The sequence below is a fragment of the Hemiscyllium ocellatum genome, chromosome 28 (assembly GCF_020745735.1).
Source record: "Hemiscyllium ocellatum isolate sHemOce1 chromosome 28, sHemOce1.pat.X.cur, whole genome shotgun sequence".
NCBI lineage: Eukaryota > Metazoa > Chordata > Chondrichthyes > Orectolobiformes > Hemiscylliidae > Hemiscyllium > Hemiscyllium ocellatum.
The window spans coordinates 49,910,402-49,916,401 of record NC_083428.1 but is presented as its reverse complement, the minus strand read 5'-3'; positions in this window follow the sequence as shown (position 1 = coordinate 49,916,401).

The window sequence follows — 6,000 nt, the reverse complement described above, 5'->3', positions numbered from 1 at the left end:
ATCTGCATTCTCGACAAGAAAACCAATGGAAGGCAAGATAGAATTCTTGAACAGCCTACACATTTAAACGAAAAAGCAATGCCATCCAAAAATGTTTGCCCATCTGTATCTCTCTTTCAATTCAATAATCCTGCAAATAGTTTATAATTGTTAATTGATCTCTCTGAATGAGTACCTAATCAATGTCAATGTAACCAGCTGAAACATTAACAACAGATTGATAACTGGGTGTTACAGATCTTATTTGAAGTCAACAAATGTTTGGAATTTACTCGAATTCCACCAGGAAACATTCTTGAATCATAAGACAAGAAATGAGATATGTGACAGATGTGCAAACCTTATTTTTAAATGAACAAACTCCAATATTTTCAAAACATTTCAATATATCTGTCAAAATGAACAGGTGAATGGAAAAATAAAAACAAGTTTCTGACAATTCATAAACTGAACAACAATTACAAATTCACTTTGATCAAAGGACAGAGTAATATGTAGATGAATCACAACATTTAGTTACAAAGTAGGTAACCAGCTGACTGACAAGTAATTAGTGGTTACATTTGTTAGTTTACTGAAGAATATATCAACTTTATTTCAAATTTATAGCACGAGGGAATAATGTTTATTGTGTTTCAATTGTTTGGACTTGCCCCTTTGCAACAAAAAAAATCAATCTCATTACTTAGATATCGTAATCTTTAATTCTGCAAAATTTTCAAATATTCTCCAGGAACTTATAAGCAACAGAATTAGATACAGGTATCCCCACTATCCGAAAGTAGAGTGTTATTATGAAACCTCACATGAACTGAAAAGGGGCAAATCGAAGAAGCATTAATTTATATGGAAAACATTTCTCCTTTTTTTTCATAAAAGTGAAAATCCTCTTCAGATTTCTTTCTGTTAGAGTAAACAGGGACAGATGTAAGTCTTTTGTAAAAGCAATGTGGCTAAAGTGAAGTTTCCAACAATATTTCTTGGTAACCTGACTCAAATAAGGATCAGATTTTGTGATTATTGATATAATAGATAAAAGCAGATCTAATGTTGAATGGAAAAGCAGTTCAGTCTGTGCTTAGGTGCTCTCTAATCACCATTCAGATAGCTCTTGATATATATCTAGTGAAGGTGTGATTTGAAACCTTCCCTCGGGTCTAGTAATAAAGACACTGCCACAGCTCCACAAGCTCCTTTCATAATGTTCCCATTCAGGACTGGCAGGACTGCAATATTATGTTTAATGCGGTTACACAAATGAAAACTAATCAGCTGTTTATTGTAGTAATTTGAATGGGAATTAATTTGGTAGTTTCTTTGTGTAATGGACTGGAAATTAAACAATATTTTACAATAACAATACAATGGTGGTCTTAAATAAACAGGAAGTGTCTCATGACAATTCTTTGAAAGACAAATTGATAAAACTGCATGATCATTGTAATTTGATTTTAAAAATGCAATTTCACTTTCTTTCAAGAATGTACAACTTCCATAAATTCAAAATGAACAGTCATCGATAAAGAAAGGAACAAGCAGATGTTAATTCTATTTTCTGTACATAAACGTGCGATGAATTTTAAGTAAGTTACATATATGTAAAAATGAAACTCTTATTATGAAACTCTTAAGTGAAATATAATCGAATCAATTCAACTGTGTTTTCTCAGTTAAAATACAGCTCAATATTCAAAGTAATCGAGTGATTGTACACTGCAATATCTTTACATTAATTAAGTGCTGAGATATAATTCCACATTTATACGCCTTATAGTGAAGCAAACTTGTGCCAGGAGTCAGAGGGGGTAAGGGAGGTCCTTAATGAGTACTTTGCTTCAGTATTCACGAGTGAGTGGGACCTTGTTCCTGTGAGGACAGCGTGAAACAGGCTGATATGGTCGAATAGCTTGATGTTAAGGTGGAGAATGTGCTGAAAATATTGAAAAATCACAGGGATAGATGTCCCCTGGGCCAGAAAGGATATAACTTAGGTTGTTATGGGAAGGGAGGCAATGGATTACTGTGTTTTGGTGAAGATCTTTGCATCCTCACTGTCCGCTGGAGTCACACCAGATGATTGGAGGGTGGCAAACATTATTCCCTTATTCAAGAAACGCAAATGAGATAATCCAGGGAATCATCGATGAGTCAGTCTTACATCAGTTGTGGACAAATTATTGGAGAGGATTCTGAAAGACAGAATTTATGATTATTTGGAGAAGTATTGATTGATTAGAGATGGTCAGCATGGCTTTGTGAGCGGCAGGTTATGCCTCACAAAACTTATTGAATTATTTGAGGATGTGACAAACACATTGGTGAGGACAGAGCAGTGGATGTGGTGTATATGGATTTTAGCAAGGTGTTTGATAAGGTTCCCCAGGATAGGCTCATTTAGAAAGTAATAAGGCATGGGATACAGGGAAACCTGCCTGGTTAGAGAATAAATTGGCTGGCCCATAGAAGACAGGGTGAGATTACATGGATAGTTTTCTGCTTGGAGCACGGTGACCAGTAGTATTCTGAAAGGATTAGTTCTGGGACCTCTGCTCTTTGTGATTTTTATAAATGACTTGTATGAGGAAGTGGAAGGGTGAGTTAGGAAGTTTGCCAATGACACGAGGGTTGGTGGAGTTGTCGATAGTGTGGAGGGCTTTTCTAGATTGCTAGAGGACATTGACAGAGCTGGGCTGAGAAGTGGCAGATGGAGTACATCCTGGGAAAGTGTGAAGTTATTCATTTTGGAATTTCAAATTTGAATGCATATTTTTGGATTAAATGCAGGATTCTTGACAATGTGGAGGAACAGAGGGATCGTGGGGTGCACGTCCATACATCCCTCATGGCTGACATCCAAGGTGATAGGTTTAATGAGACGGTGTATGCTGTGTTGGCTTTCATTCGCTGGGAAATTGAGTTTAAGAGCTACAAGATTATGCTGCAGCTCTATGGATCTCTGGTGAGACTACACTTGGTATATTGTGTTCGGTGCTGATCACCTCATTAGACGTAGGATGTGGAAGCTTTAGAAAAGTTGCAGATGAGATTTACCAAGATGCTGCCTGGACTAGAAGGCATGTCTTATGAAAAAAAGGTTGAGGGAGCTGGGGCTTTGGTCATTGCAGTGAAAGAGGGTGAGAGTTTACTTGATAGATTTTTATAAGATGATGAAAGGCATAGATAGAATGGACAATGAAAGAGTTTTGCCCACAAAGTGGAATAATTTTAAGGTGAATGGGGGAAGTTGTGGGGAGATGTCAGAGATAGTTTCTTTATAGATAGTAGTGGGTGCATGGAATGCACTGCCAGTGGTGGCAGTAGATTCAGACCCATCAGCGATTCTAAGCGACTCTTGGATAGGCACATGGATGATAGTAAATGAAGGGCGTGTTGGTTAGTTTGATCTTAGAGTAGGTTCATTCAACTCCGATACATATGCTTCCTTTATGGTTCTGTGGGTGCTCACTCACTCCTTCCCTTCAGTTTTACATCAATTTCACACTGTATGTGAGGGTGGGAATGGATTTGTAAATATAAATACTCCAACCGAAACCCCTCACAGGTCAGGAACTGTTCTTGCTACTTTCATCACTCACAAGGAACAGGAAAATAAAGGTTCAGTCACAAATCTTACAGGAACATAGCGGTAGTAATCACCAGGAAAGGCTGAACAGCTCAATATGCTTTTCTCAAGAAAAGAGGAGGCTCAGAGACAACCTGTAACAAGTAGGAAGCTTTGTGTCTGTGTTTTCAGAGATTTGAGGTTGAAATCATTGGGTTGGAAGCATGTTTCATTGCCCCAGATCATCAAAGGTGCGATCTAAATGTGCATCTTTCTTTCTATCTGTCTGAGTCAACAATCAGATGGACAGGTCAATGTCTGAATGTCTTGCCAAATCCCTGATTGAATCTGTCTCCCCCCACAAACTCAGGTGCCTCACCACTCACTGGGTCACGGAGAAACTCTGCTGTTACAATGAGAACTGTCTTTGTTATCACCGCTCTTCATGCTTCCGCCTAATCCCCACTTCCCTTCATTAAATCCCAGCTGCCTCTAGTCCACCCACATGGACATGTTGAAGAGCTTGACAGGAGAATGGATTGAAACCGAGAGTTCAATCGGCAGAATGAAAGAGGAAGAAGGAAATAAACGGTGATTGTGGATCCCTGCGGATACAGACTCCAGGATTAATCCTTGTCGGCATTCCTGCAATAATATGAGACAGCATTCCATGATGAGAGTTAAACCCGGGAGGCAGGAGAGGGAGCGACAGAACATTAGCAGGTTTGGGTCAAACACAAGAGGTTTGTTCAGTCAGTAACTGTGTGTGACATGGAGGTTAAGTGAGCAGTGAGGGGAAATGTTACCACAAGCTGCAGATGGACAACTTTCATTGGAACAGGAGGAGGGCATTCAGCCCCTCGACTTTGCTCTGTCATTCATGATGATCATAGCTGATATGTGACCTAATGTACAATTTTTAAAACTCTCTAATTTCATCAATAAACTCCTCTGCAACAGACAAGATGAGTATTGGAAAACTAAACATCTGCAAATGCTGGGAAATCAGAAATAAAAACAGAAATTGCTGGAAAAATTCAGTAGGTCTGGCAGCATCTGTGGAGAGTGAACCTTTCAGGACTAGTGACCGGTCAGGTGACCAGCTGCAGCTGACCATTCTGCCTGATCTGGAACCCTCTCTGGAACAGGTTCTGGTGCGGGGGGGGGGGGGGGGGGGAAATGAGACTGTCAATAACAACTGAGAGAAACAGGAGGACAGGCTCAATCAGAATAAGGAATTCGCTTACCCCTCCCAGTGGGACTCTCACTGACACAGTCACACTGCGGAGAGGCCGCTCACCTGCCCCACGTATGGGGAGGGATTTACTCATCTTCCAACCTGCTGAGGCACCAGAGATGGCACAGTGGATTTAAACCCTACACCTGCTCCATGTGTGAGAAAGGATTCATTCAAATCTCTCACCAGCTGAGACATCAGTGCATTCCCACCGGGGAGAGGCCATTCACCTGCTCAGCGTGTGGGAAAGCATTCACTCAGTCCTCTGACCTGCTTAAACATCAACAAGCTCACCCTGGGGAACGGTCATTCACTTGTTCCCAGTGTGGGGGGAGATTCACTCAAATGCAGCACCTTCGGAGTCCCCAGTCAGTTCACACAGGGGGAGAGGGCAATCAGATGCTCAGTGTGAGAGAAGGGATTCAGTGATTCATCCTGCCCCACTGAGACCCCAGTGAGCCCACACAGGGGAGAGGCCATTCAGATACTCAGTGTGGGAGAAGGGATTCAGTGATTCATCCTGCCCACTGGGACCCCAGCGGGTTCACACTGGGTAGGAGCTGTTCATCCCTCTGTGTGACAAGGGATTTGCTGCGTCTTCAACACGATTGAGAGACCAGTGAGTGCTCACAGGGAAGTGGTCACCCACCTGCTCCGTGTGGACTGCAGGATTCTGACTTTGATGTTACTGTTCATCAGAGTCAGGAGTGGGCCTTGTACATGATGACACTGTTGGAGTATTGATGTTGTTGTTGTTAACCACATTAACTGGGCTGGTGTTGACTGAACTTACATTGCCACTTTCTAAATCTCAGGATGTCTCTACAAACAGCAATGGGACAATGAGCAGGGATCGTCTGTTTTGATTTAAATTGTGATTATAGCACTCCTGCTTCACAGCACCATGTACAAAGTTGGGGTCCAGCCTTGGTCAATGTGGATTTCACACATTCTCCCCATGATAGTGTGGGTCCCCTCCAGTTGCTCTGGTTTCCTCCCACAGTCCAAAATTCAGTCATGCTACCTTGTCCACAGTATCCAGGATTGTGCAGACTAGGTGGATCAGCATTTGGAAATGCTGTGCTACAGGGATGGAGTGCAGTGGTCCGGATATTCTTCAGATGGTTGTTGGGGTTTGACAGGCCAATGCTCTCCTTCCACACTGTAGGGATTCTATTCTATGATTGAGGATAAAGGCTAC